This window comes from Carettochelys insculpta, chromosome 19 (genome assembly GCF_033958435.1).
Source record: "Carettochelys insculpta isolate YL-2023 chromosome 19, ASM3395843v1, whole genome shotgun sequence".
Taxonomy (NCBI): domain Eukaryota; kingdom Metazoa; phylum Chordata; order Testudines; family Carettochelyidae; genus Carettochelys; species Carettochelys insculpta.
Genome location: NC_134155.1, coordinates 24730985 through 24742791, shown reverse-complemented (window position 1 = coordinate 24742791; position 11807 = coordinate 24730985). Strand labels below are relative to the sequence as shown.

At 42.6% G+C, this 11807-nt stretch overlaps 1 protein-coding gene across 2 annotated transcripts in view; it reads left to right on the top strand.

Annotated features, from left to right (window-relative positions):
• Window positions 1-167: 167 nt before the first annotated feature.
• RFFL (ring finger and FYVE like domain containing E3 ubiquitin protein ligase) overlaps window positions 168-11807 on the top strand; it is a 51544-nt gene continuing 39904 nt past the window's right edge. For both annotated transcript variants that reach the window (XM_075013822.1, XM_075013821.1), the window contains exon 1: window positions 168-293. The gene's annotated coding sequence lies outside the window, so the exon portion shown is untranslated. The remainder of the gene's footprint in view (window positions 294-11807) is intronic.

The window sequence follows — 11807 nt, the reverse complement described above, 5'->3', positions numbered from 1 at the left end:
CCCGCCAGGCCAGCAGAGGTCGCCGTGGCAGCGCTTGGGCGGCCGGGCCGAGAGGCCGCTCTAGCTCTCCTCTCGATGACTCCTGCCGCTCTGGCCCACTCGTCTCTGTGGCTGGCGCCCGCCGGGGTGGGCAGTTACCATAGCGCCGCGGCGGTGCCGTGCGGAGGGGGAGGTTCGCTGCAGTCACCTCCGCCCCTCCCCCTCCCCCTCCCCCTCCCCCTCCCGAGGGGAGGGCCCGGGCGACACGAGACAGCCCCTCCCGCGAGCGAGCGAGCGAGCGAGCGGCCGCGCAGGTGATGGGCGAGGGGAAATGGGGGCGGGGTTCCTGGTGTGGGGGGCCTGGGGCTCCGCTCTCTCTGGGCCCGGGGGTGAGAGCGGGGCTGGAGAGGTGCAGCGCCCCTTTCTGAGGGCTGTTGGGGGTGACTGGGGGAGGGGGCGGGAGCTACTGTGCGTCTACCCCCGTCTTCAGTGCGTCCCGTCCCCTCGCTGTGCGCCTCAGTGTTCCGTCTGTGCAATGGGCACAGTGACACCGCCCTGCCTTCGCTTCGTTGGTTACTGTCCGGTAGTGCTGGGAGAAACAATGCGGGTGGGGGTGGGGTGGCTGTAATTGGTCAGGCGTTATTTTGCCTGAACTGCTCTCGCGTGGGCTGTATCCTCTCTAAGTGGCCTGGCTCAGTGCCGGGGGCACCAGGATGTTGGGCTTTTTATGGAGTGAAGGGCAAGCTAGTTGCTCAATGTGTAGCTTTAACTTCCTTGTTTCTACGTCATGCCTAAATGAAACCGGGTAAAGGTAAATATTTGTCCTAAAAATGTAAATAATGACGGGAATGTAACAGGAAGGTGAAGGGGCGTTATTTGTGAGTCAGGTGAAAAGGAAAGTTAAAAACATATTTTTTAAAAAAAAAGAAAGGAAATGTAGCATAACTTCTCCCGAGTGTTTTTGGTTTTTTGTTTTTGTTTTTGCTGTAAGCTAGACCAAGTGTGTCTGTGTTGTTGGGGAAATACTGACCTGCCTTGTTAATATAGGTCTCCAACAAACTTTGCAGTAGTCAGTTTAATTGTAGATAAGCTTGTCACATGGAAAACTCTCATAAACACAGTTCTGTTTGAATTTGTACACATTATGCAGTTATGAGCTGGGGCGGAGTGTAAAACATGTGCAAACACCTTACATCCATTGTGGGCAACCTGTGGCCCCTGGAGCCCTGGCTGTTCTCCCACCTTTATGTACCTGCACTTGCTAAGCCTTCCTCCTTCCTCCCAGCACTTTTGGAGGTACACGAATCCCCACTTCTCCCCCTTTCTCTCTCTCTCTCTCCCTCCCTCCCAGAGCTGGAATGCCGTGATTCAGTTTGAAAGTGCTGGGCGGGAGGGGAAGAAGCAGGTAAATATGGGGTTCCAGTGCATGAGAGGTATGTGTCAGGGGGTGGAGCATATGGGGGCTGTGGGGCTTCAGGTGAAACCCCAGTGAGCTATGGGGTACTGCAGCCCACTGAGGTGAAGGAGGCCTACTCATGTGGCCCACTTGCTATTCCTGGTTGCCTGTTCCTGTTTTACATGTTTTGAATGTTAATGGAAGGACTCTTGCACGTTGTAACCGTTCATGTATTTTAGTCTCATGTGTCATTAGGATAACAGAAGGCACTCCAGTACTGGACAGATGAGCAAGATAAAAGAATTTAAAAGGATTTAGCTTTTCAATTCACAGATTTTTGTAATGTGCAAGTTTTCTAATTTGCCAAGAGATATGGGAATTGTTCATTTATGTATTGTTTACTAAGCCTCTGCATTGCCACTATTTTTTTTTCCCACAGAGTAGATATGCAGTATGTCTTTAGCGCATATTATACCATCATTCGTAACTAGATTATCTGCTTAGAGAACTGTGATGCTATGGTGTATTATTTGGGTTACTAAAGTCTTTTTTACTTGACTGGATAAATAAGGACTTGAACTAAGGGAAATACTTGTCCAGTTTCAGCATTCCCTTTCGTTATGCTGGAGATGGGAAGGTACGGTAATTTGTTTACTTATGATTACCTGTTTGAAGGCATTGGGGTTTCTTTTTCTCAGGGTATTAACTGCAATCTGTTATTAAACAGATGGCTACATGAATCCTTTTGGTTTTATTTGAAGTTTACTAGTTGTCAAAAGTTTTACTAATACCAAATCCAAATAAATTGAACCCATGTAAGTATTAGCAGAAGACTAGTGAGTGTTAACTACTTTTATTTAAACAATATTTATTATTTCTTGCATTTTCTAGATCAGAGGTTCCCAGCCTATTTACCATTTTGTGCCACATATGTTATGTGATATGCATCCACATGATATATACAGGTAGTGATCTGTATGGCCCTGAAAATGTCACATAGGCTGCCACTGTGTGCTTGATTGTGCCATGGGTTGAGAACCACTGTTTTGGACTCTACTTCCCCACATGCTCAAAATATGTCCTTGTAACACCTGTGTTCAGTGTTGGTGGTAAAGATTTTGTGATTATAGCAGCAAGCTGCCTTAGGGATAAACATAATTGGCGTTAATGGAACAACTGGATCCTTCTAAATACATTATCTTGTCTACCACCCAGGTCAATGCTTACTGCTTTAGGGGGAATCCCATGGGTGGTTAGGGAATGGTCTAAATATAGAGTAGTATAGTTTGCACATTTTCTCTGTCAGAAATAATCTGACTTCAATGAAAGTGAAAAAAATATTGTCTGTTGTGAAACAAACAAGGAGTCATATAGCACTTTAAAAGACTAACAAAAATATATATTAGGTGATGGAGTTCCATGGGGGGCAGACCCACTTCTTCAGATCTGGAAATAGGGCCTAATAGTGCACTACGTCCAGATATGAAGAAGTGGGTCTGCCCCACGAAAGCTCATAACCTGAAATTATTTTGTTAGTCTTTAAAGTGCTACCTGTCTCCTTTTTTTTTTTTTGTGAAAGGCAGACACACACTGCTACCTCTCTGCGACTGTTTTTCCGTTGTGAGTTATATCTGTAAATAAATGTTTGTTTACTTATGCTTTTGCTGAGGTGAAATAGACTAAGAACAAGCCAAGGTTCCACAAGAGTTACTCCCTTTGAATAGTGTGTCCCTCTGTCATTTCTTCTGATGTTTACAGCATTACAAATAAATTTAAGACAGAAACTATTGGGGCTTATTAGCATGGTAGATGCCTCTATTTTGTCAAACTAATTCCTTCTTGCCTTTCCCATCCCAAGCCTGTTTGTTTGTTTGTCATTGATAGTCTATGCTTTTAGGTCTTGTAGCTAGAGATGCTTGTAATAGTATAGCTTGTAATAGTGTAGCTTAAAATGCAACCCGCCAGTTTTTTTTGGTTTCATTTACTTGTAACCTAGACTGTAAATTCCTTGGGCCAGGGACTAATTTAAATGTTTATTCAGTGTCTTAATATTTTGGAAAGAATATTAAACCTAATGTTTCAGGATTTAAGCTAATCTCTATAGAGATCATAATGAAACCTCATGCTGAGGCATGCTCTCCTACATTTGTCTACTGACCAGTCAGGATAGTTGGCAACCTTAAATCAGATTCTTTAAACTGGGAGTGAAGCACATTGGTCTGCAATTCCTGGAAATGCTGTATGTTCCCTAGAAGATACACTTCCATGTTAATGATTTTTCAAGTCTTTAGAAATAATTGTAGCTTGTAGAGACAGGATGCATCTGTTTCAATATGTCCCCATATCTACTGAGTGTATGGTAATTTACTGTACTTGTGATGTGGATTAAGGAAGGTGAATGTAAGAAATGCTCCCATTGACCTTCTTCTATGAGTTCAGCCCTAACAGTTGACCACTGGTAAGTCAGTTTTAGTTATGTGATTGGCCTGAGTCTGATCAAGCACAAGGCTGCATTGATTTAACTCCATTAGTGAAAAACCACGCCTTTAGGTATGCTAGTGCAATTTGTATGTGTATATCAAGCGTAAGTTGATATTGTCGACCTCCCTTGTCAGTGTCAAAACAATCTGCTCTAAAGCCAATGACTTTATAGCATCAGTAAATTGCTTAATATCATGCTGTTTCATCAGTTTTGTGGTTGTTAAAATCACCAACGGTAAAGATGAGAGATTGCTAATGAGGTAATTTACAGTACTTTGTTTATGTGCAATGATGACATGTTTTATAAATTTGTATCATGCATTCATAGTTTGCTTAGACATTCACATGAATATTTCTTTGGAAATATTTTCTCTTAGGTGGCTGTGGTTCAGATTCTTCAGAGCAAAGAAATTCTTTGGATGTGGAAAGTGTAGTTTACAGCAAGTTAAAGTTGCATTGTATTGTGCAATTAGTGCATTCTGATACAGCACAGCTGGTAACCCTGTCAGTGAAGTCCCCATTAAGAGATTTGAATTGGTGGAACCCTTTGTCTTACAACTGTCTGCAATGAGCTGCTTTTAGTCATTGCATGCCTGATGGACTCTTCACAGGTTGTAATTCTGAACACAAATTTGTAATTTTGAAGAGAAATGGCTATTGGATCCCCTGAATATTTTTTAAATAATTAGTATCTCAATTATAAGAAAAAGGGTGTGTGCATTTATAATTAGCATTTTTTCTTTTGTAAATCCAGGAAACTCTTCCCATATTGACATTCTATCTAGACTAACTGCAGAAATGGGTGAAATGTGAAGTGAAGCTTAATTGATTGTTAGATGGGTTTTTTGGGGGTGGGGGAGGAGAGAGGAGCTAGTGGTGGTTAAACAATAATGAAACTGTTAGATGCTTGCAGGGAAACACTGCTGCCTGTGTGTGATCTTCACGCTGGAGACAGTTTCAGTTGTTCCAAAGCAGGGTTAGCTCTAAACTATAGCTTCTGTGACTGCTAGTAGCGTAGTTGTCTAATTACTGGCTCTCTTGAGGCCATTACACAAGCATTGCAAAATATTTTTGGTAACAGTTTGTTTTTCACATTCCAGATAAAGCTGTGTCTTAAAAGTCCCTTCCCAGTATATAATCAAAAACCTAGAAACTGAGGAAGATAATTCTTATGCTTTTTTAATTCACAGAATTCTGCAGTTTATGCCTTGTAGCTTTTAAAGAAATTGAAAAACTTGTCAGTCATGGCTTTCTCTCTGTTACTTGTCAGTTGTTGAATGTGATCGCTTGTTTCCTGTAACATCACTCTGCTTCTGCTCTGTGTTGCTGTTTCATACTCATTTTGTGCACACTGACCTCTTACTATAAGGGCAAATTTATGCTACAAAATTAAGTCAGCTTGAGTTATGTCGATGTACAGCTGTCAATCATTAAATCACTTTTGAATGTCTTCAGTATGCTCCTTGTGTCAGTGGTGTGCAGCCACACTAGCAATGCTTGCACTGATGCAGAGAGCAGGGCACCATCTGTAGCTACCCCACTGTGGAACTTGTCACCATCTAGCATGGGTATTTGGATGGGAATAGGGGGAGTTAACAATGCTTCATAACGGCAAACGAGTTGTGCAGGGCTGGCTGGGAACATGGTGCAGTTCTTTCAAGATTGATGAACTCTTGCCAACTTTCATGATATTTGGTGGGTTTTTTTCAAGCCTCAATTCTAGGAAACATATTACAGTCCCAGTCCCTTGACAATCCCAGCTCTTATTTATATCTCCCTACTTCCCCCTCTCTCATTGTTGCCAAGAAAAGCTTGAAAATGTGACTCGTGTGTCCTATGTTCAAGAATCAGAAGAGACAACTCCCCAGATGTTTTTAAAATCTCATTTTCGGGGGGCCTTATTTGTGATTATTTAATATTTGGGGTTTGCAATACTGTATCAAGTTGGAAATACAATATGAACCAGTATCAGAGAGGAAGCCAAGTTAGTCAATCTTCAAAAGCAACAAGAAATCCTGTGGCACCTTATAGACTAACAGATATTTTGGAGCATAAGCTTTTGTGGGCAAAGATCCACTTTGTCAGATGCACCAGGTCTGCCTACTGCCTTGGATCACATACGAGGCATTTACTTTCTGTGATACAGATCTGGACTATCACTGATGTTTGTTACTGTGGCGCAGTTGGAGTGATCAATAGCTATTATCCACTCCCTATGTTTAAGAATTGGTGTGGCTTTTGAATTACTTGCAATGATGACAGTCTGTTGTTTACTGGGCAGGGCTCTGACATCTTGTATAACCGGATAATTTAATATGTATGGTATTGAAATACAATTTTGAGGGGAGCACTATGAGTTCCAGTTCCTTCTGGTAAATCATAATTCAGACTGCAGCACGATTTCCCTGCACTGCTCCCAACGTTCTACACAGATTTTTTTAAAGTATATACTAAATCAGTGGTTCCCAACCTTTTCAGGAACATGGCACACTTCAATGGGACAAACAGTTCCATGGCACATTCACTTTTTCAGCTGCGTGGATTGCTTATAAGTTACATTTACTATGGTTAGTCTTACAAGAGAGATTTGCAACATAATAGTGTATACAACAAGCTAAGGAAGGGCTGAAGGCATTAATGTTCCAAATCTACCACAGAATACACCATCTTAGTGAGCACAGATACATTTTCAAAATCTGCTCAATGCTGTGCTGTGGAAGTTGAGTGATTGAGTAACTGGCTACTCAGTTCCTGGTGGATGGGGGGGGGGGGGTGCCTCCAGAAAGCAGGCTCCCCTCCTCTCCAGCCCATAGGAGCATGGACGCTTAAAAAAATCCTGTGTGTGTAGCTGACACCTTAGGCTTGAAAACATGAGCTCCAGCCTGAGCCTCCAAGTCCACACTATTTTTAGCACTCAAGCTAGTACAGATCTATCTTGGCTTGGAGGGTCACTCTCCTTTGTGCTATATCTTGGTTACCATCCCTACAACCTTGTGAGATCTTTCAAACTGCAAGGTACATATTATTGCTTTATACCATTGATAGTTGGGCCTGCATGTTTCCAGATGATATCAGGCACTGGCTTCTGCTGCCTCTAGTAATTCACAGATTGCCAGCCATTTGTATCTCGCTGGAATTAAGGTTGGTTAAAGACAGAGAAGCAAGATGGCAATTGAAAAGATGTTGTTCTAAGCTTATCTGATTCTGAATTTTCCAGGCCTCAGAAAGATGTACTGTAATACCAGGACACTGAGGGATTCAGCACTGGGATACTGGACAGTTGCATAAATGCCATACAACATCTCCTGTTAGCCGTAATGATTTATATCAGACATCCTATTCAGTCCTCTTGGATTTTATCATAGCAATTGCCCAAACTGAACAGGGCAGATCTTGGACTTCAAAACGTTTGGTACTAAATGGACATTGTTTTCAGAGCCATAATTATTTTTATGTATTTTAAAAGCGTGTGTAAAGCATAGCTTCAAAATGCCTGCAGTCTTTTTCCCATACAGAACTCTTTCATTCCTATTTTACAGAGGAGGGAACAGAGGGTCTATTTATCGTACAGGGACTATACCAGGATAGCTCTGTTTTCATAGCTATGTCTACAGCCCTGTGGGGTAGATGCAGCCTACATGGACTGAAGGGGTTTTTCTTTCATTGTAGGAACACTCTCTACTTTGAGCAACTATAGCTAAGTTGATGGAAGCATTCTTCTGTTGACCTAGTTGTGCCTGTATGAGGGACTAGGCTGGCATAACCGTAGTGATCAGGAGTATGGGTTTTTCACATCCGTGAGTGACATAGCTCCATCAGCCTAATTTATAAGTGTCAAAGGCTAATTCGTTTTTCAAGACCTTGGAGAAAATTGGAGTTTAAAACCAGAAATAGCATGCAGCTCTCTTACCTGTTAGACACTTGTTAAAAAGACAACGTATCCGCTATCTGGAAACGTAAGTTTTTCCAGCTATTTTAGATGCTGTGAAGTAAACTCTGCCATCTGTGTGCCATACTGAATGATCAGGTGTTTAGTTTCATATACATTTTATTTTGCATTTCACAGCTAGTTTGGGTTGGAATATGATGTTTATCCTGACTAACACTAGTTAAACAGCAAGTTTGCTGTATTTGTAAATAACTAATATTGTATCTATAATGCTACACTCCCCCTAATTAAAATTGTGGAGATATTTGAGGTCTTGTTCAATTCAGTCAAGTAGAATAAGGACTCACAAACATGAGAATCAGCTGAAATGAGAGTTTTTTTCAGAATACAGATGAACCAAAAGGGTTTTATGTTGTGCTTACAGATCTACTTTAGTTTTATACCTTGATGCACAATTCTACTGGAGTAACATGGATCTTGACTCCTCCCTTGGACATATGCTTTCCGGCATCATGGTTTCCTCAAATTTGCATTGTGTCATTTTTTGATCTTCTAGTGTATAAATGTGAATATAAGCACATTTTGTGTATGACTGGTGGCACTGTTCTTTATTTTTTAACTTGGAAATGATTTTATAAGTTGAAGTTTAATTAAAAATGACAACAGAACACCAGACCTGGCTTGGAGAATGTAGTGAGGATTTTTTCAGCTAGCTTTATAGCAAACAATGCTCAGTGATCTCTTTTAGTTGCTACTGTGGAAGAAGTAGTGAGCACCCCAACAAAGAACCTTTAAAGAATACTTAGTTTTATCATTATTATTTATATTACTGCCTAGGAGTACTACTTATGGGGGAACCCATTGCGCTATATCCTGTCTCCTTAAAACTCTTGTAAACAGCTGTAATATAGCATATGTGTGCATCTTCCTGCCTTGGTTTAGTAAACTGGGGAGATGATGATGATGATGATTAATCCTTTGGGCTCCTAGTGGAGCATAGGGCCTCCACAGTCATTCTCCATCTCTTGTGATCCTTGTCTGTAGTCTTGATTTGATCCTACTTTAAGCCAGCTGCTTTTACTTCGCCCGGGAAACTTTGTCGCCATGTTTGTTTGGGATGTCCCCTTTTCTTCTTTTGCTTTGCATTCCATTCTGATACTTGTCTCATGATACATTCCTTGCAGTTCTTACACAGTATATGACCTGCCCATCACCATTTTCTCTTCTTGATCTGGACCACCATTGGCTTCTGGTTTGTTTTGGTCCACAAGGTTTCATCTGGCATTCTATCATACCGCTGTAGCTGGAGAATGCATCTAAGGCATTTATTAACAAATGTCTGAATTTTCTCATGTTGCTCTGGACAACGCACCACGTCTCTGAACCATACAGCAGCATTCATTTCACATTGGAAGTGAAAATACATAGTTTGGTTCTTGTTGAAATGGCTCTTGTACACCCGATTGGTTGTAATGTGGCAAAGACTTGCTGTGCCTTTTGTACTCTTGCACTGATGTCGTCTTCAGTGCCCCGTTCTTGCTGATAACACTTCCCACATATACAAACTGGTCAACATCTTGCACAGCTTTTTCTTTAATTGTAATTTTGCTTCTCTGTCTATTAATAACGTGCATCACTTTGGTCTTCTCTTGACTGATTGTGAGGCCCATTCACTCAGCTGCTTCCTGTACGGCATCCATCTTCACTTTCATATGCTGTAGTTTATCTGGAAACTCTTGATCTTCAGGTTTTCTAGTTTTGGGTCCATTGGAGTCCCCTCCTGAGTTGGCATATGCTATTTTTGTGACACAGTCTAGGGCAATCAGGAAGAGTAATGAAGAAAGAAGATAGACTTCGTGTACACCTGTTGTAACCTGGAATTTTTCTAACAGTGTTCCATCGTGGATGACATGACAGGAGTATTCTTCATATAGTTTTTTGACGGTAATCGATTTGCCTGGGACTCCATTATGTGGCGCAGTGGTCCAGCTGGGCTGCCTGTCCACACTATCGAAGGCTTTCATGAAGTCTGTGAAGTCGATGTAGAGTGGTGCTTGCCATTGGATGCATTGGTCTGTGATGATCTGACGTGTTACTCTCTGGTCTGTGCAGAATCGTCCTCTCCTAAAACCTGCCTGTTCTTCCCATAATTTGCAGTCTATGGCATCTTTCATTCGTTCCAGGATGACTCTGGTTAGTACTTGGCTTGGAATGGACAGGAGGGTGATCCCCCTCCACTTTTCATGCACTGAGAGATCTCTGGATTTAGGGAGTTTCACTAGCAGCCCTTTTCTCCAATCCTTTGGGATCCCTTCTGTTGTCCATATCAGATGTAGCAAACGGTGTAGTTAGTGCACTGGGGAGATAAGAACAAAAAGCAGTCAAGTAGCACTTTAAAGATGAGCAAAATGGTTTATTAGGTGAGCTTTTGTGGGACACACCCACTACTTCAGACCATAGCCAGACCAGAACAGACTCAATATTTAAGGCACAGAGAACCAAAAACAGTAAGCAAGGAGGACAAATCAGAAAAAGATAATCAAGGTGAGCAATATTTCCTATTGCTTTGGTTACGTTGATGTCTGCATTCAAGAATCAAGCAGTTCTGTAGTACCTTGAAGACTAACAAGCAAATTTATTTCTGTATCTTGTCAAAAAGATTTCAGATTATAATATGAGAGAGGTAGCCAAGTTAGTCTGTATCTTCAAAAACAAGAAGTCCTGTGGCACTTGACGAAGCGTGTCTTTGCCCACGAAATCTTATGATCCAGATTATGGTAGACCCCTGAATTACACCGGGGGGAGTTGCATTCCTTGCACCCTAGCGTAACTCAGATTTCTGTCAAGTTTGGGGGAAATGGGAACCAGGCTGGCTCCTGGTTTCCCTGGGCTCGTAGGAACTGAGAAATTGACCAGCCCTCCAGGGCTCATCAGTTTCTTGGGTCCCTGCCACTGGCAAAGGGCCTGTGAAATATCATGAACTTTACAAATTGCTTCCAATTTAGCTTAACTACCCTAGAGATAAGCCTTCTCCACACATGCCTCTTAACTTACTTCTCACTTGATTAACCCCAAATGCTGCTGCTCAGTTGGTGGAAAGCTGCTTCTCTCCTAATAACAAAAGTAAGGCATTACAGCAGCTTCCTCTGTGCTTCCATGGCAGCAGGAGTGCCAGAGTTTGTTTTCCCACTGTCTGATGCCTGGGACCACAATAAAATTTCTCACCTGGATTTTGTGAGCATAGGGACTAAAGCCCTGTGCTCTACACGTGAGCTAAAGGCGAGCTGCCTCCTGGATTTCGCCATCCTTAGTTCCGCTGTGTATCCAGCAGCACAGGTGTATCAGGTAAGGGGGGGGTGGGTCCAAGGTTTTTACTTGTGTTATCTGCCTTTGCCAAGGACACTGTGAGTCCATGAGCCGCTGTGAATCTCTGTGCCCTACTTTTGTTGTTAGGACAGAAGCAGCTTTCCCCAACTGAGCAGCAGCGTTCCAGGTTAATCAAGTGACAAGTACATTACCATTTCTGCTGGGTGAAGTTGAGGTTCAGTTTGAAGCAGCAACAGCCCCCACAATTTCTCCAGTGCCTGAGAGACATGCAGGCAGGGCGAGATGGGGAGTAGGATCAGCCCTCCTTGGCTTCTGGGCTGTGCCGTGTACCCTGCCTCATACTAAGGAGAACAGAAGCGGCATGCCAGCACTTCTGCCCCAGGATGCCATCCTCATTTCCAACTGTTTTTCAGAGGCTTCTTCCAAGCAGACTTTCTTCTGTGCAAAGCTGGTTGCTGAAAATAACCCTTGAAATTACAGATTGGATCCTGGCAAGCGTGGGAGAAAGTGAACTACAAATGCTCATCAGATCCCAGTATAGAAGTGCCTCTGTGCAAAAAACACAAATGAACAGAGCGATTGAGCCCAATATCAGGGGATGTCCCTGGAGTGGCAGCTGGTTCAGGGGCTGTTTGGAGGGAGAAGACTGCATGGGGTATGAAAAACGTATATGCAAGACTGCAGGAGTTTGTGTGCATGCGCGTGCAAAGCATATTTCCTCCCTCTTCCTCCCCT